The following is a 21,350-nucleotide window of genomic DNA, read 5'->3' as shown; positions in this document are numbered from 1 at the left end:
GTATAATATCAAACACTCAACCATGCAATCTCCATAGACAAACATTGGCAGTAGAAAGGCCTTAATAATGAGCTCTGTGACTTTCCCATCCCTTCTCCCCCTCTCTTCTCCTCTTCTCTTCTCTCCTCTCCTCTCATCTCCTCCCCCCTCTCCTCTCCTCTTCTCTTCTCCCCTCCTCTCCTCCCTCCTCTCCTCTCCTCTTCTCTTCTCCCCTCCTCTCCTCTCTCCTCTCCTCTCCTCTCCTCTCTCTTCTCTCTCTCTCCTCTCCGCTCCTCTCCTCTTCCTCTCCTCTCCTCTCCTCTCTCTCTCCTCTNCCAAACCCCATGTTACCAAACCCCATGTTACCCAACCCCATGTTACCAAAACCCCATGTTACCCAACCCCATGTTACCAAACCCCATGTTACCCAAAACCCCATTTTACCAAACCCCATGTTACCCAAAACCCCATGTTACCCAAAATCCCATGTTACCAAACCCCATGTTACCCACACCCATGTTACCAAACCCCATGTTACCCAAACCCCGGTTACCCAAACCCCATGTACCCAAAACCCATGTTACCCAAAACCCCATGTTACCAAAACCCCATGTTACCCAAACCCCATGTTACCCAAAACCCCATGTTACCCAAAACCCCATGTTACCCAAACCCCATGTTACCCAAACCCCATGTTTCCCTGGTCGGAAAAACCAAACGAAATGAATAATGGTGGTTGCAGTCACTCTTTTAGATTTCTTCCAAGGTACTAAAAGAGAAACTAATTCTGAACTTGTTATTAAAATTCAGCTTCATTCTACTCCTACTCCGTCCCCTGGCTGCTCTCTCCTCTCCCGGTCCAGCTTCAGCTCTGGAGCTCAGAGAGACCATCTCCATGGCATTGACATAAAGATCCATGTTGCTCACCCTATTCACTCTCTTCTGCCTCCTGGTGGGCTAGGAGACACAGCACCAACAACAGTCAGACATTTACTCTCTAGTATCTCCATTCTCTCTCCCTCTCTCTCCCTCTCCCCTCTCCCTCTAGTTTAAATGACTTGTAACGTCTGAGTAAATGTCTTTACCTTGTAGTACAGGTAGGAGGTGGTGATGGCTGTCAGTAGGATCAGCAGCACTACAACGTGTCTGATGATGAAGCTGGCAGAGGAAGAGGCTGCAAAACAGAAACACACCTTTGATGAGGGGACCTGATCATCATCACATAGATCTGTGGGAAATCTGTCAATGACAAAGTTATAGTCTGGTTCCTGTTCAGTTACCTGTGATGGTGAGGAGAGGAGCTCACTGCTCAGAGGAGAAGTTATGAGAGAAAACATAATTGTCATAAACACATCTGTAGTTCCCTTGGTGGGAGTCATCTGCAGCAGGGAGAGGAAGGCAGCAGAGTGATTGACAGCTGGCTGGGTCTGGGTTCTGTTTGGAGCTGGTGAAACGTGAGGAGGAAGGAGCCTCCTGGGTACTGTGGCTGGAGTGGAGCAGGTGATGGTGAAGTTGTAGCCCCTGAACATCTCGGGCCCTGGTGGCCCCTGAAGACCCCTCCCATTGGGTCAGTCAGGAAGATATCAGGCTGGACCAGGAGATCTGTAACATAAAAGAGAACAAGAAAAACCTCTTCAACTAGTTTCCTATAGATATGACAATAACATCAGCATGTAACAGTGCCAGCCACCCTCCCTCACAGGGCAACATGAGTAGTGGGCCTACAGTCACTGAGACAACATATGTTGATATCAGGCTGAAGCAGGACATCTGGAACAAGAGGAGAGAAAAAGAAAACGTAGCTCCTCAACTACTTTCCTCATTTAGGATGTGACAATAACATGACATGTGACAGTGGTAGTGAGTAGAGACGTTCACTGAGATAACACTCAAATACAAAAGCATTCTGGGATATTTAAGTTGTATTTGATTCCTACTTGACTGAGTGATCTATTTAGTAAAGCAGACTGACAAGTTAAACAGTCATCATGAGAGGTGCAGAGGAAGTTGTATGAATGAAGGAAATCAGTTGAATATAATTAAATATGTTGTTATTACCTGAGCAGATCACTGTGAGTCCAGGGCGGAGATAATAACTTCTGGAACACTCCCTCAGTGAAGACTCAAACCCAGAACAGGAAACTCTAATCCCTCTAGTGGTGTTTCCAAGTAGTTCTGAAACAGTGGAGCCACAACCCAGCTGTCTACACACTACTGCAGCTACAGCCTTCAAGCCAGAGGTTGATCCCACAATCCTCCACTCTCCCTGGTCGTACCGCTCCACTCCACCAGCACAGCGACTGCCTCCTCCCACCAGCCTCACATCATCAGGCTCTGAGAAAAGAAAAGAGAGAGACAGTAATCTTACTATTTTCTCACTAAAACACACCTATATTGTCTCTCATATTCTTCACTCCAGGTGAGAAACAATGTTGATTGAGTGACAAACTGTTTCTTACCTGAGCAGGTGAGTCCAACAGCATTACCAGGTAGGCAGGTGTTGTTTTCTCTGTCTGAGGTGTCACAGTCCAGGAGAAGGGACTCTTTGCCTTTACACTGGAACTCTTTATCCCAGGTCTGACCCTCACCTTCTCCATAGAGCCCCCCTGTAGAGCTGCAGGAGCCCCACAGCCAAGCTCCCCACAGACTACCTCTGCATCCTGCCGGTCAAAGTCAGCTTCACACACTGAGGCCCAGGACTGATAGGACTTCACCTCCACTCTCCCAGAGCAGAGACCAGCTCCATCCACAAGCCGCACAGACTCTGGAGAAAAAGAGTTGGTTGAATATTCAATCAGTTTTGTTGATGACACTGTCAAGGACTAAACACAAATATGTTGGATAAAAGATAGTAGTTTGCTATGTTTGATACTGTAAGAGGTAGAAATGGGATCTCAGACTCAGGATCAGGTTGGGAATAATGCAGGCAGGAGACAGGAATAAGTTCACTTCACTTTATAGAAAATAAACAGCTGGACATCCATCAGGCAGCTTCACTTCAGTACCATCTGAACTACAATGATCTGCCCATGAACATCTCCCATAAACCAATATGACAAACACAAATATAATGTTTAAATACATCTGACATCTCTCCCTCTATTTAAATGAAATAAAAACACATAAAACATGATACATGGTAATATTGTATAATGTATAAATAAATCTCTCAATATGACCAGTCTCTTACCTGAACAGGTCACATGATGATAATATCCACCATTACAGAAACCACGTCTTCCTCCTCTGTCACACTGTCTAATAGAAGACTCATCTCCACTACAACCAAATAGTGTTACTCCTATTCTTCCATCTTCAGTCAGAGGTCCTCCAGATTCAGATACAGGATTCCCACAATCCAGCTTTCTACACACAAACTTAATCTCTCCCATCATTCTCCACCAACTAAAACATACACCTGACCACTCTCCTTCATTGAAGGCTTCCACTGTCCCAGAACAGGAAGTGGTCCATCCACCAGTCTGACTGAGTATTCAGCTGTAAACAGCAGAGAGGAAAACACAGTGGTGAGGACAGATGATGACAGTGATTCTGTTATTCTAACAGCAGTGATGCTTTGTGGTTGACAAGTATTAGTAGTTCCATAAAACACTACTTGTTATTGGGGTTTAGAATGGTTTGTATGGACACATGAATTTCTCCATGTGGGATAATAAAGTTGACTAATATTGAACTGCTATAATCACTGGAGATTTATACTCTACCTACCTGGTGGTCTGACGCTTTGAGCCTGGAGATCTGAGGAGAAAGAGAGAGACAGAGAGATAGAGAGAAAGAGAGAGACAGAGAGAGAGAGAGAAACAGAGGAGAAAGAGAGGAGTCAGAGGAAAAGCGAGACAGAGGTTAAATGAACATCAACATGACCTTTCATGATGTGATGGGGAAGACAGGCTTATCGTTGGTATGGTGCAACAACACCCATGTGTACATACACTATATATACAACAGTATGTGGACACCCCTTCAAATGAGTGGATTCTATTTCAGCCACACCCTTCCTGACAGATGTATAAAATCAAACACTCAGCCATGCAATCTCCATAGACAAACATTGGCAGTAGAATGGCCTTAATGATGAGCTCTGTGACTTTCCCATCCCTTCTCCCCCTCTTCTCCTCTTCTTCCCCTCTCATCTCCTCTTCTCTTCTCTCCTCTCCTCTCATCTCCTCCCCCCTCTCCTCTCCTCTTCTCTTCTCTTCTCTTCTCTTCTCTTCTCCCCTCCTCTCTCCTCTCCTCTCCTCTTCTCCTCTCCTCTCCTCTCCTCTCCTCTCCTCTCCTCTCCTCTCCTCTCCTCTCCTCTCCTCTCCTCTCCTCCCCCCTCTCCTCTCCTCTTCTCTTCTCCCCCTCTCCTCTCCTCTTCTCCTTCTCTTCTCTCCCTCTCCTCTCCTCCCCCTCTCCTCTCCTCTTCTCCCCCTCTCCTCTTCTCCTCCTATCCTCTTCTCCCCCTCTCCTCTTCTCCTCCTCTCCCCTTCTCCTCTCCTCTTCTCCCCCTCTCCTCTCCTCTCCTCCCCGCTCTCCTCTCCTCTTCTCCTCCTCTCCTCTTCTCCCCTCTTCTCCCCCTCTCCTCTTCTACCCCTCTCCTCTCCTCTCCTCTCCTCCCCGCTCTCCTCTCCTCTCCTCTCTCTTCTTCTCCTCTCCTCTTCTCCTCTTCTCTTCTTCTCCCCCTCTCCTCTCCTCTTCTCCCCCTCTCCTCTCCTCTTCTCCCCCTCTCCTCTCCTCTCCTCTTCTCCCCCTCTCCTCTCCTCATCTCCCCCTCTCCTCTCCTCTTCTCCCCCTCTCCTCTCCTCTTCTACCACTCTCCTCTCCTCTCCTCTCCTCTCCTCTCCTCTCCTCTCCTCTCCTCCCCGCTCTCCTCTCCTCTCCTCCCCCTCTCCTCTCCTCACCCCTCTCCTCTTCTCCCCCTCTCCCCTCCTCTCCTCTTCTCCCCCTCTCCTCTTCTCTCCTCTTCTCCCCTCTCCTCTCCTCTCCTCTCCTCCCCCCTCTCCTCTTCTCTCCTCTCCTCTTCTCCCCCTCTCCTCCTCTCCTCTTCTCCTCCTCTCCTCTTCTCCCCCTCTCCTCTCCTCTTCTCCCCCTCTCCTCTCCTCTTCTCCTTCTCTTCTCTCCCTCTCCTCTCATCCCCCCTCTCCTCTCCTCTTCTCTTCTCCCCCTCTCCTCTTCTCTCCTCTCCTCCCCATCTCCTATTCTCCCCCTCTCCTCTCCTCCCCCCCCTCTCCTCTCCTCTTCTTCTCCCCATCTCCTCTCCTCTCCTCTTCTCTCCTCTCCTCTTCTCTTCTCCCCCTCTCCTCTCCTCCCCCCTTTCCTCTTCTCTTCTCCCCCTCTCCTCCTCTCCTCTTCTCTCCTCTTCTCCCCTCTCCTCTCCTCTCCTCTCCTCTCCTCTCCTCTCCTCTCCTCTCCTCTCCTCTCCTCTCCTCTCCTCTCCTCCTCCTCTCCTCTCCTCTCCTCCCCCTCTCCTCTCCTCTCCTCTCCTCTCTCTCCTCTCCTCTCCTCTCCTCTCCTCTCCTCTCCTCTCCTCTCCTCTCCTCCCCCTCTCCTCCTCCCCCCCCCTCTTCTCTTCTCCCCCCTCTCCTCTTCTTCCCTCCCCCTCTCCTCCCCCCCTCTCCTCTACTCTTCTCTTCTCCCCCTCTCCTCTTCTCCCCCTCTCCTCTCCTCTCCTCTCCTCTCCTCTCCTCTCGCCCTCTCCTCTTCTCTCCTCTCCACTTCTCTTCTCTTCTCCCCCTCTCCTCTCCTCCCCCCTTTCCTCTTCTCTTCTCCCCTCTCCTCCTCTCCTCTTCTCTCCTCTCCTCTCCTCTCCTCTCCTCCCCCCTCTCCTCTTCTCTCCCTATCCTCTCCTCTCCTCCCCCTCTCCTCCCCCTCTCCTCTCCTCTTCTCTTCTCCCCATCTCCTATTCTCCCCCTCTCCTCTCCTCCCCCCCTCTCCTCTCCTCTTCTCTTCTCCCCCTCTCCTCTCCTCTCCTCTCCTCTCCTCTCCTCTCCTCTCCTCTCCTCTCCTCTCCTCTCCTCTCCTCTCGTCTTCTCTCCTCTCGCCCTCTCCTCTTCTCTCCTCTCCTCTCCTCTTCTCTTCTCCCCCTCTCCTCTCCTCTCCTCCCCCCTTTCCTCTTCTCTTCTCCCCCTCTCCTCTCCTCTCCTCCCCGCTCTCCTCTCCTCTTCTCTTCTCCACCTCTCCTCTCCTCTTCTCCCCCTCTCCTCTTCTCCCCCTCCCCTCTCCTCTTCTCCCCCTCCTCTTCTCCTCCTCTTCTCCCCCTCCCCTCTCCTCCCTCTTCTCCCCCTCCCCCTCCTCTTCTCCTCCTCTTCTCCCCCCCTCCTCTTCTCCTCCTCTTCTCCCCCTCCCTTCTTCCTTTCTCTCCTCCTCTTCTCCCCCTCCTCTTCTCCCCCTCCTTTTCTCCTCCTCTTCTCCCCCTCCCCTCCTCTTCTCCCCCTCTGCTTTTCTCCCCCTCTACTCTCCTCTTCTCTTCTCCACCTCTCCTCTCCTCTTCTCCCCCTCTCCTCTTCTCCCCCTCCCCTCTCCTCTTCTCCCCCTCCTCTTCTCCTCCTCTTCTCCCCCTCCCCTCTCCTCTTCTCCTCCTCTTCTCCCCCTCCCCCTCCTCTTCTCCTCCTCTTCTCCCCCCCTCCTCTTCTCCTCCTCTTCTCCCCCTCCCCTTCTTCCTTTCTCTCCCTCCTCTTCTCCCCCTCCTTTTCTCCTCCTCTTCTCCCCCCTCTCCTCTTCTCCCCTCTCCTCTCATCTCCTCTCCTCTTCTCTTCTCCACCTCTCCTCTCCTCTCCTCTTCTCTTCTCCCACTCTCCTCTTCTCCTCCTCTCCCCCCTCTCCTCTCCTCTTCTCTTCTCCCCTCTCCTCTTCTCCCCCTTTCCTCTCCTCTCCTCTTCTCCCCGTCTCGTCTCCTCTCCTCTCCTCTCCTCTTCTCCCCCTCTCCTCTTCTCCCCCTATCCTCTCCTCTTCTCCTCCTCTTCTCCCCCCCCCCTCTTCTCTTCTCCCCCCTCTACTAGTCTCCCCCTCTCCTCTTCTTCCCCTCCCCTTCCCCTCTCCTCTTCTCCCCTCCTCTCCTCTTCTCCTCTCCCCTTTACTCTTCTCCCCTCTCCTATTCTCCCCTCTCCTCTCCCTCTCCCCTCTCCTCTCCCCTCTCTTCTCCTCCCCCTCTCCTCTCTTTTTCCCAGTCTCTCTTCTCCCCCTCTATTCTCCTCTTCTCCCCCTTTTCCCCCTCTCCTCTTCCATCCCCCCCTCTCTTCTCCTTTTCTCCACCTCTCTACTCCCTTCTCTCCCTTTCTTCTCCTCTCCTCCCAGTCTCTCTTCTCCTCTTCCCCCACTCTCTTCTCCAGTTCTCCCCACTCCCCTCTCCTCCCCTCTCCTCTATTCTCATCTCTTCCCACCTCTCCTCTCCTCCCCCTCTATTCTCCTCTTCTCCCCAATTCTCCCCCCTCCCCTCTTCTCTTCTCCCCCTCTCGTCCCCCCTCTCCTATTCTCCCCTCTCATCTCCCCTCTCCACTTCTCCCCTCTCTTCTCCTCCCCCTCTCCTCTCTTTTTCCCAGTCTCTCTTCTCCCCCGTCTCCCCCTTCTCCCCCTCTCCTCTTCCATCCCCCCCTCTCTTCTCCTTTTCTCCACCTCTCTACTCCCCTTCTCTCCCTTTCTTCTCCTCTCCTCCCAGTCTCTCTTCTCCTCTTCTGCCTCTCTCTTCTCCTCTCCTCCCCCTCTCTTCTCCTCTTCTCCCCAATTCTCCCCCCTCCCCTCTTCTCTTCTCCCCCTCTCGTCTCGTCTCCTCTCCTCTCCTCTTCTCCCCCTCTCCTCTCCTCACCTCTCTTCTCCCCACTCTCCTCTCCTCTCCTCTCTTATCCCCTCTCATCCCCTCTCTTCTCTTCTTCCCCTCCCCCTTTACTCTTATCCCCTCTCCTCTTCTCCCCCTCTCCACGTCTCCTCTTCTTCCCCTCCCCTCCCCCTTTACTCTTCTCCTCCTCTCCTCTTCTGTTCTCCCCCTCTTATCCCCTCTCCTCCCCTCTCCACTCACTTCTCCTCCCCCCTCTTCTCTTCTCCCCCCTCTCTTCTCCTCTCTTCCCCCCTCACCTCTCCTCACACTTTCTTCTCCTCTTCTCCCCAATGCTCCCCCCTCTACTCTTCATCTCCTCTCCCTTTCCTCTTCTCCCAGTCTCTCTTCTCACCCTCTCCTCTTCTCCCCTCTCTACTCTTCTGCCCCTCTCGTCTACTCTTCTCCCCTTCTCTTCTGACCCATTATTCTCCTCTTCTCACCACTATCCTTTTCTCCCCCCTCAAATCTCTTCTCCCCCTCTCTTCTCCTCTTTTCCCCTTCTCTTCTCCTCTCCTCTCTTCTCCTCTTCTCCCCCTCTCTTCTCCTCTCCTCCCCTTCTCCTCTGCATTTCATTCTGTACTCCAACATCTGCCTGGTATTCAAGATAACACACAACATTGCAGCACCACATTTGGTTTTCATCAACCTCAGACTTAAATATCAGTGTTCCAAGAACCTCCACCAGGGGAACTGTAGAATCCTCAAACGGTCCACTACCTACTCCCAAACTCACTTCTCATACAAACCAATAAAGACATGGAATGGTCTCACCTCAACATGGATCTAGTCCAATCAGACGTGTCTCACCTCAACATGAATCTAGTCAAATCAGACGTGTCTCACCTCAACATGGATCTAGTCCAATCAGACGTGTCTCACCTCAACATGAATCTAGTCAAATCAGACGTGTCTCACCTCAACATGGATCTAGTCCAATCAGACGTGTCTCACATCAACATGGATCTAGTCCAATCAGACGTGTCTCACCTCAACATGGATCTAGTCCAATCAGATGTGTCTCACCTCAACATGGATCTAGTCCAATCAGACGTGTCTCACCTCAACATGGATCTAGTCCAATCAGACGTGTCTCACCTCAAAATGGATCTAGTCCAATCAGACGTGTCTCACCGCAACATGGATCTAGTCCAATCAGATGTGTTCACACTGATATTGCGTGCTGCTACCTCCTGCCTCTCATATCCAGTGCGATAGAGTCAATGCACAGGGCTTCTTCACAAAATTGGATCTCAGGAGCGCTTACAACCTGGTGCGTATCCGGGAGGAGGACGAGTGGAAGACGTCATTTAGTACCACCTCAGGGCACTATGAGTACCTTGTCATGCCGTACGGGTTGATGTCTTCCAGGCCTTTGTAGAGGAGATTTTCCGGGACCTGCACGGGCAGGGTGTAGTGGTGTATATATCGACCACATTCTGATATACTCCACTACACGCGCCAAGTGTGTGTCCCTGGTGTGTGTCCCTTGGTCGACTGTTGGAGCATGACCTGTACGTCAAGGCTGAGAAATGTCTGTTCTTCCAACAGTCCGTCTCCTTCCTAGGGTACCGCATTTCCACTTCAGGGGTGGAGATGGAGAGTGACTGCATTTCAGCTGTGCGTAATTTGCCGACTCCCACCGCGGTAAAGGAGGTGCAGCGGTTTCTATGGTTTGCCAACTACTACCGGAGGTTTATCCAGGGCTTTGGTCAGGTAGCCAACTACTACCGGAGGTTTATCCAGGGCTTTGGTCAGGTAGCGACTCCCATTACCTCACTGCTGAAGGGGGGACCGGTGTGACTACAGTGGACGGCTGAGGTGGACAGGGCTTTTGGTCACCTGAGGGCTCTGTTTACCTCGGCTCCCCTGCTGGCTCATCCGGATCTGGGATAGGAGCCGTGCTCCCTCAGCGCTCGGGTACGCCACTAAAGCTCCGCCCCTGTACTTTCTTTTCGAAGAAGCTCAGCCCGACGGAGCGAAACTATGATGTGGAGGACCGGGAGCTGTTGGCTGTTGTCAAGGCTCTGGAGGTGTGGAGACATTGGCTTGAGGGGGCTAAACACCCTTTTCTCATCTGGACTGACCACCACAATCTGGAGTACATCGGGGCAGCGAGGAGACGGAGCGGTCCATAGATCACTGATCATAGATCAGAGGAGCGGTCCATAGATCACACTCCCGAACTTCCGGCCTCTTGCCTGGTGGCACCGGTAGTGTGGGAGCTGGACGCGGACATCGAGGGGGCGTTACGTACAGAGCCCACAGTCCTTAGCCATTCCACAATGACCGTGGTCTCACCTGTCGGTGGACTTCCTCGAGGATCTTCCTCCCTCACGGTCCTGGTCGTTGTGGATCAGTTCTCTAAGTCCTGCCGTCTCCTTCCTTTTCCCAATCTCCCTACGGCCCTACAGACTGAGGAGGCCCTGTTTACACACATCTTCCGGCACTATGGGGTGCCAGAGGTTATAGTGTCTGATCGAGGTCCCCAGTTCACGTCAAGGGTCTGGAGGGCGTTCATGGAACGTCTGGGGGTCTCGGTCAGCCTTACCTCAGGTTTTCACCTCCGCCATCGGGATTTCACCGGTCTGGCACTCGACCCGAAACCTGCCCCTCCGCCTGCCCTGCCGGAAGCTGGGCCCGTGGATTGTGGGGCCTGAGGAGACTGAACGAGGTTTGCTACAGGTTACATCTCCCCCCGATTACCGTATTTACCCCTCGTTCCATGTGTCTCTCCTCAGGTTGGTGGTGGCTGGTTCACTCCAGGAGTCTGAGGTGCAGGTGGTTCCTCCACCCCCTCTGGACATCGAAGGGGCCCCGGTGTATGCTTTTCGAGCCATACTGGACTCAAGGCGTCGGGCGAAAGGCCTTCAGTACCTCGTGGAGTGGGAGGGGTACGGTCCGGAGGACAGATGCTGGGTGTCGGTGTCGGTGGAGGACGTTTTGGACCCTTCGTTGCTGTGGGAGTTCCACCATCTCCATCCGGATCGCCCTGCGCGTCAAGGGGGGGTACTGTTAGAACTTCCACAGAAGCCGGTCCCACTCCTTGTTCGGGCAGCGACGTCACCGGCCTTCTAGCCATCGCCCCCAGCATTCTAGCCTTCGCCACCGGCCTTCTAGCCTTCGCCCCCGGCCTTCTAGCCATCGCCGATCCACTTTTCATTTTCCATTTGTTTTGTCTTTGTTTTACACGCCTAGTTCCAATTCCAAATGACATGTTCATTATTGAACCCTCTGTTTTCCCCATGGTTTTTGTGCGGGATTGTTTTATGTATGTTTGGTCTGTTACTGTGGACTCTGTATTTACAACACGTTATTGGAATATTTGAGTAAAGTTACATGTGTTACTCATCTCTACTGTCCTGACTCCTCTGCACCAGCTACACCCAGACCATTACAGTAGGACTGTTAACAAAGTAGGTGAATTGTCAAAGACTGAGGTCACCCAAAGAAAAGTAATCCGCAACGTTCTCTGGTAAAGAATTACAAATCTACCACTTTCATATAAACACCTCGATACACAGCAGAACATCTATACTGAATCCATCCACCAAACATCCTGATTTGTTTTAATGAACACTTTTTATGACACTAAAATAACCTTCAACTACAGTATATATGAAGGGATTATTGTCATTGTTACATTATATAGGCTACAGTAAGTTATATTCTTCCATTTTAAATAACAGGCTCTCCCTCCATCTACAATCATCAGGTCTGCTTGCAGATGAACAGAATGTCTTGGAAAGCCAGACCTTTAGACCTCATAGTTCTGTCCAATACATTGTGGATTTTTTTCATATTTATACTTTCATTACAAGTTGGGATTTAAATTGATGGACACGCCATGATGTCTCAGTGAAAAATTTATAACGTAGTATCTACCATTTCATTACTATTTATCTTGCATACACACTCACACTCTTTTAAACATTATTATTTGGGAAAGTTATCAGGGGTAGTAACTAGCATCTTTCACACACACCTCATTGGCTAGGTTAGCTAGCTAGCTAACTAGCCACATTTAACTAGTAACTAGCATTACTTATTTATCTAGCATCTCCTCCATGTGTCCAACCGCATATGACCACCTGCAAAAGGTACCTGCATCAGTATAATTGCCTAGCTGTGTAAAAGGTACCTGCATCAGTATAGTTGCCTAGCTGTGTAAAAGGTACCTGCATCAGTATAGTTGCCTAGCTGTGTAAAAGGTACCTGCATCAGTATAGTTGCCTAGCTGTGTAAAAGGTCGGTGTGTTTGACACGTCAGGAAGTAGTTTGGGGCTGTAGAAATACAGATAAACCTAGGGTATGGCTAAATGGGGTGTGTAGAAATACAGATAAACCTAGGGTATGGCTAAATGGGGTGTGTAGAAATACAGATAAACCTAGGGTATGGCTAAATGGGGTGTGTAGAAATACAGATAAACCTAGGGTATGGCTAAATGGGATGTGTAGAAATACAGATAAACCTAGGGTATGGCTAAATGGGATGTGTAGAAATACAGATAAACCTAGGGTATGGCTAAATGGGGTGTGTAGAAATACAGATAAACCTAGGGTATGGCTAAATGGGGTGTGTAGAAATACAGATAAACCTAGGGTATGGCTAAATGGGGTGTGTAGAATCCCTCCACCAGTTGAAGCTAATTTACTATAAACTCGAAAGTAGTATTTGGAGAAGAGCAAAAACTAACAGAAATGCCCCCAGACATTCACTATTTAACTGTACTAGAATGCTTAAAAGGTCGCAAAATGTTTGTTATCGGTTATCGGTATGGTTTCTTTTTGACAAGGAAAATATTGGATATCGGTATCGGCCAAAAATGTACTATCGGTGCTTCCCTAATAATAAGGTTTCTAACAAGATGGAAAATCGTTGTGGAAATCTGTTGCAGCTCAAGTCGACTACAACATCCACAATGCAATGCGCTCTGTGTGGGCGGGCTGGCTGGCTGGCTAAATGTATCTACACACAATAATACCAAAGACAATATCAGCATGTGAAGTAGCTAACTAGCTGTTAAATCACCTAAACAAACTGCACTATCAATTTAGGAGTCTCCAATCTCACCATGTTCAACCTGCAGATCGATGTGTCTCCCAGAGTGGAGTTTAAATCACAACGGCAGATATACTTTTGAGGAGATGGGAAACGTTGATGATGCTACGTCATTGGCCCACGCAGTGCATTCTGGGCGACTCTGGGACAGGGATCGCTCTCCTTCACGGAGTGAATGGAGTCTACTGGGCACTAGCTCAAAAAACCAACATTAACATGAATTTAGTCAACAAGAAGTACAACATTACTAATCTTACCGAGATGTGAGATAATGAACTTGCTGTCTGTAGTATCGTATAGCTTTGGAATCGTGACAGAACGGACTTTTGATGAAAACAGGCAGTTTCTCGACATAAAGTACACTGACTTTGAGAAGGGACGTGGTGATTGGTTTAGCAACCGCGTGACGCAGCATGACAACGTGAACGTGATTGGTCAACAGTCTGCTGGGTGGGGTGTTATACACGCAGATCTTTAGAAATTGTAGGATCAATTGTAAAGTGTCACTCATGAAAAACTATGTTGATCCCCTGCTATAATGTATATGAAGTCACCCTTCAGCGGTTTGTATAGTGGACTATGACAGTGTCATTGTCTCATGTTCTTCCCACCTACATTGTTGCTCTGCATTCAGAGATGTTCCTAATGATGTCTGCACCCAGATCATGTTGTATTTGCCTGTCTGCATTATTCTCCAGGGAAAGGAAACATTCTGTGAACACTGAAGCATTGCATCAACAAGGTGGCTCTGATAATATTGAAACATTGTATAAATGAACGAGGCGGCTCGGAGAAACTGAAACATTTAGTATCAACAAGACAACTCTGATAATATTCACATTGCAACATAGTAGTCAACACGGAGGCAGCACGGGCCAGCTGGTCTGTCTGATATTATTGTGTTGAATACGCAGCATCTGGGTGCTCATTACATACTAAAAACAGCCCTACATCCACACTATAGATAAATAACTTAGCAATATTTAATGACATTATGCCAGCAATATTGATCTGTTCATCTTTTAATTCAGGAAGATGGACAAGCAACACTGATGGAGTGAGAGGTGGAAATGCATTATACCAGAGGTAGGTAGACTACAGGTAGGGATTAGGATGCAGGCCCATAGAAATAATGTTATTTTGGGCTCCCTACAGAAGGGTTTATCAAACCGCTGATACAGTACTGGACTGCTAGGGGGGAAATGGTTTTCCAAAGAGTAAAAGATTCAATTTAAATGTTTGAATTCTTGTATTTTTTGGGGGTCACTGCAGCACCCTCATCACGCCTACTTCCCTTGGCCTGTCCCCTCCCCTCCTCTCTCTCTCCACTACTCTCTCCTCTGTCCCCTCCCCTCCTCTCTCTCTCCACTACTCTCTCCTATGTCCCCTCCTCTCTCTCTCCACTACTCTCTCCTATGTCCCCTCCTCTCTCTCTCCACTACTCTCTCCTATGTCCCCTCCTCTCTCTCTCCACTACTCTCTCCTATGTCCCCTCCCCTCCTCTCTCTCTCCACTACTCTCTCCTATGTCCCCTCCTCTCTCTCTCTCCACTACTCTCTCCTATGTCCCCTCCTCTCTCTCTCCACTACTCTCTCCCCTGTCCCCTCCCCTCCTCTCTCTCTCCACTACTCTCTCCTCTGTCTCCTCCCCTCCTCTCTCTCTCCACTACTCTCTCCTATGTCCCCCCCCCTCCTCTCTCTCTACACTACTTTCTCCTCTGTCCCCTGCCCTCCTCTCTCTCCCCACTACTCTCTCCTCTGTCCCCTCCCCTTGTCTCTCTCTCCACTACTCTCTCCTCTGCCCTCCCCTCCTCTCTCTCTCCACTACTCTCTCCTCTGTCCCCTCCCCTCCTCTCTCTCTCTCCACTACCCCCTCCTTTCTCTCTCTCGTTCTCTCTCTCTTCCTGACATATAGCATCAGGCCTGTTGAGTTTGACTCAGGTCACATCTATGACGTGACAAACTTTTAAGCAGATAAGATCAGTTAAATCCACATAACAACAGGAAACACTGACGTTAGAAAAACTCCACAGGAAACTGCTGGCAGAGCAGCAAAGTTACACATATAGTGTGCTATAATATCACCTCTAACTTTCTACTGCTTCAGTTCACCTCTTATAAGGGTTTACTGGACAACTTGAATAAGGTCTGGATGTCTTATATTGAAAACAGTACAACTAAAGGAGTCTGTATTGAAAAGATGCCCACTTCCTGTTTTCAATAGCTGCTGGGTTGTTCAGTCCTGCCCTGGGGGTCTGCTGTCCTGTGTGTTGTCACTCTGGCCTTGACCTAACACACCTGAAACCAATAATGAATGTTTCACTAAGACCCTAAAGCTGAGTGGGATGTGTTGGGTTGGGGCTCTGCAGGGCAGTGGACACATAGGGACAGAACAGGGAGACCCAGCTATATTGTGTGGATGTTAAAGAGCTCTACAGGACGAATAGGTCATATGAGATGAATTGTGCTGTTTCTGTGTTAATGTATGTGTAGGTGTTTCCAAACCTTTCCCTTGGGATGAAAACAAACAAAAGGTAGGAATAAAAGTGTGTTGGAGAGAGTTGAGTTATATACTAGACTAGTGGGGGTCAGGGAGAGAGATGAGTAATACACTAGACTAGTGGGGGTCAGGGAGAGAGTTGAGTTCTGTACTAGACAGGTGGGGGTCAGGGAGAGAGTTGAGTTCTGTACTAGACAGGTGGGGGTCAGGTAGAGGGTTGAGTTCTGTACTAGACTGATGGGGGTCAGAGCGAAGGTTGAGTTCTGTACTAGACAGGTGGGGGTACTAGACTGGTAGGGGTCAGAGAGAGAGTTGAGTTATGAACTAGACTGGTGGGGGTCAGAGCGAAGGTTGAGTTCTGTACTAGACAGGTGGGGGTACTAGACAGGTGGGGGTACTAGACAGGTGGGGTCAGGTAGAGGGTTGAGTTATGTACTAGACAGGTGGGGGTCAGGTAGAGGGTTGAGTTCTGTACTAGACAGGTGGGGTACTAGACAGGTGGGGGTACTAGACAGGTGGGGTCAGGTAGAGGGTTGAGTTCTGTACTAAACAGGTGGGGTACTAGACAGGTGGGGGTACTAGACAGGTGGGGTCAGGTAGAGGGTTGAGTTCTGTACTAAACAGGTGGGGTACTAGACAGGTAGACAGGTAGAAAACACATGTTGACTCCCCCTGTAGAGAAACATCAACGCCATCCTCCTCTTTCATGTATCTTACATGTCTATGACTCTGTCATACAGGACACCAATGCTATGGGTGACAATATAATAAACCACACAGTATCTAGAACTACACAATTATTAAATATTTACTGACTAGAAATATAATAAACCACACAGTATCTAGAACTACACAATTATTAAATATTTACTGACTAGGAAATATAATAAACCACACAGTATCTAGAACTACTGTCTGACCATAGTATTCTATGCTTTCCTTGTTATGTTCGTTAGGTCGGGGTGTGACATGGGTGATGTATGTGTTTTTGGGCTTGTCTAGGGGTTTTGAATGTTAATGGGGCTGTTTCCTTTCTAGGTATATTGTATGTCTATGGTTGCCTATATTGGTTCTCAATTAGAGGCAGCTGTCTATCGTTGTCTCTGATTGGGAACCATATTTAGGCAGCCATATTCTGTGGGTACTTTGTGGGTGATTGTTTCTGTGTCTGTTTCACCACACGGTACTGTTTCGGTTTGGGATTTGTACGTCCTCGTTTATTGTTTTGTATTTCATTAGTGTTCAGTGCTTGTCTTATTAAAATCGTCATGAACATGTACCACGCCGCATCTTGGTCCGCCGTGACAACTACACAACTATAAAATGTCAAAGTGAACTTAAATGCTGTTTGGCCCTAAACAGACAGGACACGGTGGCAGACTATCTGACCACTGTGACTGATAGAAAACAGAGAAACAAATGGACAATGTGAGCAAGGCCTTGCTATTGAGAGAGGTCACCATAGGCAGAGAGAAGACAGGCTATGTGCCCACTACTCACAAAATGAGGTGGAAACTGAGCTGCACTTCCTAACCTCCTGCCAAATGTACAACGATATAGGAGACATATTCTCTCAGATTACAAGGCACCCAAAATAATTTGAAAACAAATCTAATATTGACAAGCTCCTGTATCTGTCAGGTGAAATACCACAGTGTGTAATCATGTCAGCAGAATGTGTGACCTGTTGTGATGAGAACAGGGGAACCAGTGGAGAACAAACACCACAGTAAATAAAACCTAGGACGAGATTTATCACTTTAGTTCATTTCCCTTGACATTTGTACTTCTACTAGTTGTACACACAGCTCACACTCTCCTACACACCAGCTGGCTGAGAGGAGCTTAGTGGAGCCAGGTGGCTGAGAGGGCCCTAGTGGAGCCTGGTGGCTGAGAGAGCCCTAGTGGAGCCAGGTGGCTGAGAGGGCCCTAGTGGAGCCAGGTGGCTGAGAGGGCCCTAGTGGAGCCGGCTGACTGAGAGGAACCTAGTGGAGCCGGCTGACTGAGAGGGTCCTAGTGGAGCCGGTTGGCTGAGAGGGCCCTAGTGGAGCCAGGTGGCTGAGAGGGCCCTAGTGGAGCCTGGTGGCTGAGAGGGCCCTAGTGGAGGCAGGTGGCTGAGAGGGCCATAGTGGAGGCAGGTGGCTGAGAGGGCCATAGTGGAGGCAGGTGGCTGAGAGGGCCAGTGGAGGCAGGTGGCTGAGAGGGCCATAGTGGAGGCAGGTGGCTGAGAGGGCCATAGTGGAGCCGGTTGGCTGAGAGGGCCATAGTGGAGGCAGGTGGCTGAGAGGGCCATAGTGGAGGCAGGTGGCTGAGAGGGCCCTAGTGGAGGCAGGTGGCTGAGAGGGCCCTAGTGGAGGCAGGTGGCTGAGAGGGCCATAGTGGAGGCAGGTGGCTGAGAGGGCCATAGTGGAGGCAGGTGGCTGAGAGGGCCCTAGTGGAGCCGGTTGGCTGAGAGGGCCATAGTGGAGGCAGGTGGCTGAGAGGGCCATAGTGGAGGCAGGTGGCTGAGAGGGCCCTAGTGGAGCCGGCTGACTGAGAGGAACCTAGTGGAGCCGGCTGACTGAGAGGGCCCTAGTGGAGCTGGTTGGCTGAGAGGCCCCAAATGGAGCCGGCTGACTGAGGGCCGTTGTGGAACAGGCTGGTTGAGAGGGCCCTAGTGGAGCCGTCTGGCTGAGAGGGCCCTAGTGGAGCCGTCTGGCTGAGAGGGCCCTAGTGGATTCGGCTGACTGAGAGGGCCGTTGTGGAGCAGGCTGGTTGAGAGGGCCCCAGTGGAGCAGGCTGGCTGAGAGGGCCTTAGTGGAGCCGGCTGGCTGAGAGGGCCCTAGTGGAGCCGGCTGGCTGAGAGGGCTCTAGTAAACCGGCTGGCTGAGAGGGCCCTAGTGGAGCCGGCTGGCTGAGAGGGCCCTAGTGGAGCCGGCTGGCTGAGAGGGCCCTAGTGGAGCCGGCTGGCTATGAGGACCCTAGTGGAGCCGGATGGCTGAGAGGGCCCAAGTGGAGCCGGCTGGCTGAGAGGGCCCAAGTGGAGCCAGGTAGCTGAGAGGGCCCTAGTGGAGCCGGCTGACTGAGAGGGCCCTAGTGGAGCCGGCTGACTGAGAGGGCCCAAGTGGAGCCAGGTGGCTGAGAGGGCCCTAGTGGAGCCGGCTGACTGAGAGGGCCCTAGTGGAGCCGGCTGACTGAGAGGGCCCAAGTGGAGCCAGGTGGCTGAGAGGGCCCAAGTGGAGCCAGGTGGCTGAGAGGGCCCTAGTGGAGCCAGGTGGCTGAGAGGGCCCTAGTGGAGCCAGGTGGCTGAGAGGGCCCAAGTGGAGCCGGCTGGCTGAGAGGGCCCTAGTGGAGCCAGGTGGCTGAGAGGGCCCTAGTGGAGCCAGGTGGCTGAGAGGGCCCAAGTGGAGCCGGCTGGCTGAGAGGGCCCTAGTGGAGCCAGGTGGCTGAGAGGGCCCTAGTGGAGCCAGGTGGCTGAGAGGGCCCTAGTGGAGCAAGTGTCACAAGTGTATATCAGTATAACAAAATCCTACCTGTGCTCCACAACAGGGTCATCAGTACCACTGCAGGTATCATATCTGTCTCTAACTGGGGCTCCACAGTCTGCTGTCATGAAGAGAGGACTGATGTGTGGAAAATACTGCTAGGCTATATGACTTCTCTCTCATTATGTCCTAACTTCAATGATGTGAGATTAACTTCTTATCAACTTATCTTGGATCAGTGGTTGAACACACGACAGCAAACTGATATGTAAAAAAAACTCCACAGGAAACTGCTGACAGAGCAGCAAAGTTACACATAGTGTCCTATAATATCACCTCTAACTTTCTACTGCTTGAGTTCACCTCTTATAGAATATTGGCTTAATGTTCCAGCACCTAAATAGAAACAGTACCAGCACCCAAAATGAGTACTGATGAGGTCTCATGTTAGAGCAGGAGAAGGGGGGATGTGGTGTAGAAGCTAGAGGTCTGTTACCAAGTCAACTCAACAGGCCTGATGCTATATGTCAGGGTCAGGCTGGGCTGGGCCAAGAGAGGAACAGGTTACTGGTTATGATGACATCACTGGTGAGAAGTCAGTGATAAAAATATATTCAGTTGATTTAAATGTTTCTCTCTCTCCCTCCTCCCCTGTCTCCTCCTCAGTCTGTCAGTGAGTAAGAATTATCTCTCTCTCCTTTCTCCCCTGTCTCCTCCTCAGTCTGTCAGTGAGTAAGAACTATCTCTCTCTCCTATCTCTCTCTCTCTCTCCCTTCTCCCCTGTCTCCTCCTCAGTCTGTCAGTGAGTAAGAACTATCTCTCTCTCCTATCTCTCTCTCCCTCCTCCCCTGTCTCCTCCTCAGTCTGTTAGTGAGTAAGATCTCTCTCTCTCCCTTCTCCCCTGTCTCCTCCTCAGTCTGTCAGTGAGTAAGAACTATCTCTCTCTCCTATCTCTCTCTCCCTCCCCTGTCTCCTCCTCAGTCTGTCAGTGAGTAAGAACTATCTCTCCTATCTCTCTCCCTCTTCCCCTGTCTCCTCCTCAGTTTGTCAGTGAGTAAGAACTATCTCTCTCCCATCCTTGTGGGTGATTAAAGACCCCCCCCCCCCCCATCCACAAAAGGGGACATATCTGCGTATGTTGTGGTCTTGTGAATTCTGTCTGAATTCTGGTAAGCATTTATAGAGGCTGAGAAATGCATTATAATGAATTGGAGGGTTGGTTATCCTCCAACAATGTCACAATGGACGGCAGAAATGTCTCGTTATGAATCACTAGATTTGATTTACTGGTCAACGTTCATGAGGTCAGGATGCCTTATATGGAAAACTGTAGGACAAAAGGATTCTGTATAAAAAACATGACCACTTCCTGTTTTCAACAGCTGTTGGGTTGTTCAGTCCTGGTGGTCTGCTGTCCTGTGGGTTGTCACTCTGTCCTTGACCTAACACACCTGAAACCAATAATGAATGTTTCACTAAGATCCTAAAGCTGAGTGGGATGTGTTGGGTTGGGGTGGTGGAGGACGGGCCGACCCAGATACACCTTACAGTATGTACAAAAGTATGTGGACACCCCTTCAAATTAGTGGATTTGGCTATTTCAGCCACACCCCTTCCTGACCTGTGATTTTTTTTTTGCACACCGCCATGCAATCTCCATAGACAAACAATGGCAGTACAAAGGCCTTACTGAAGAACTCAGTGACAATCAACACGTCACCATCATAGTAAGCTACCTTTCCAACATGTCTGTTGGTCTAATTTCTACTTCAGCACAAGAACTGTTCGTCTGGAGCTTCATGAAATGGGTTTCTACAGCAGAGCAGCAGCACACAAGCCTAAGATCACCATGTGCAATGCCAAGCGTCTGCTGGAGTGGAAACACTTTCTATGGAGTGTTGAATCACGTTTCCCCATCTGGCAGCCCGTACCACAAACCTGGGTTTGGCAGATGCCAGGAGAACGCTACCTGCCCCAAAGCATAGTGCCAACTGTAAAGTTTGGTGGAGGAGGAATAATAGTTTGTTGAGATCGATGTGGAAGAACTTTACTGGCCCTCACAGAGCCCTGACCTAAACCCCATTGAATACCTTTAGGGATGAATTGAAATGCTGACTGCGAGCCAGGCCTAATCGCCCCACCTCACTAATGCTGTTGTGGCTGAATGGAAGCAAGTCCCCGCAGCAATGTCCCATCTTCTAGTGGAAAGTCTTCGCAGAACAGTGGAGGCTGTTATAGCAGCAAAGGGAGGGACCAACTCCATATTAATGGCCATGATTTTGGAATGAGATGTTAGATGAGCAGGTGTCCACATACTTTTGGTCATGTAGTGTACATTCCCCTTCCATGCAAATGTGTAACTCTCTTTGCAGATGAGATTAAATCACATTTTTTTTAAATTAAATTATTTTTTAAATCATTAATTTCAGAGGTCAGTGTCAAGCTGAGCTGGACACAGAGTGGAAAAGGTTACTGGTTATGATGACATCACTGGTGAGAAGTCAGTAAAGACAAGACATTCAGTTGGCAGCATGTT

General features: G+C 50.1%; 1 protein-coding gene and 1 long non-coding RNA gene across 2 annotated transcripts in view; both read right to left on the bottom strand.

The window, feature by feature from the left end:
- LOC116371794 (uncharacterized) overlaps positions 1-21,350 on the bottom strand; it is a 67,410-nt gene that overhangs the window by 13,800 nt on the left and 32,260 nt on the right. The window lies entirely within an intron of this gene.
- LOC116371792 (uncharacterized) lies at positions 1,533-2,465 on the bottom strand. Its single transcript, XR_004209028.1, has 3 exons — positions 2,439-2,465; positions 2,038-2,313; positions 1,533-1,581 (listed from the first exon to the last, which is right to left on the bottom strand). It is a non-coding gene; the product is annotated as an uncharacterized LOC116371792 (long non-coding RNA).

Source organism: Oncorhynchus kisutch, unplaced genomic scaffold (assembly GCF_002021735.2).
Source record: "Oncorhynchus kisutch isolate 150728-3 unplaced genomic scaffold, Okis_V2 scaffold3655, whole genome shotgun sequence".
Taxonomy (NCBI): Eukaryota; Metazoa; Chordata; class Actinopteri; order Salmoniformes; family Salmonidae; genus Oncorhynchus; species Oncorhynchus kisutch.
This window is presented reverse-complemented; position numbering and strand designations above follow the sequence as displayed.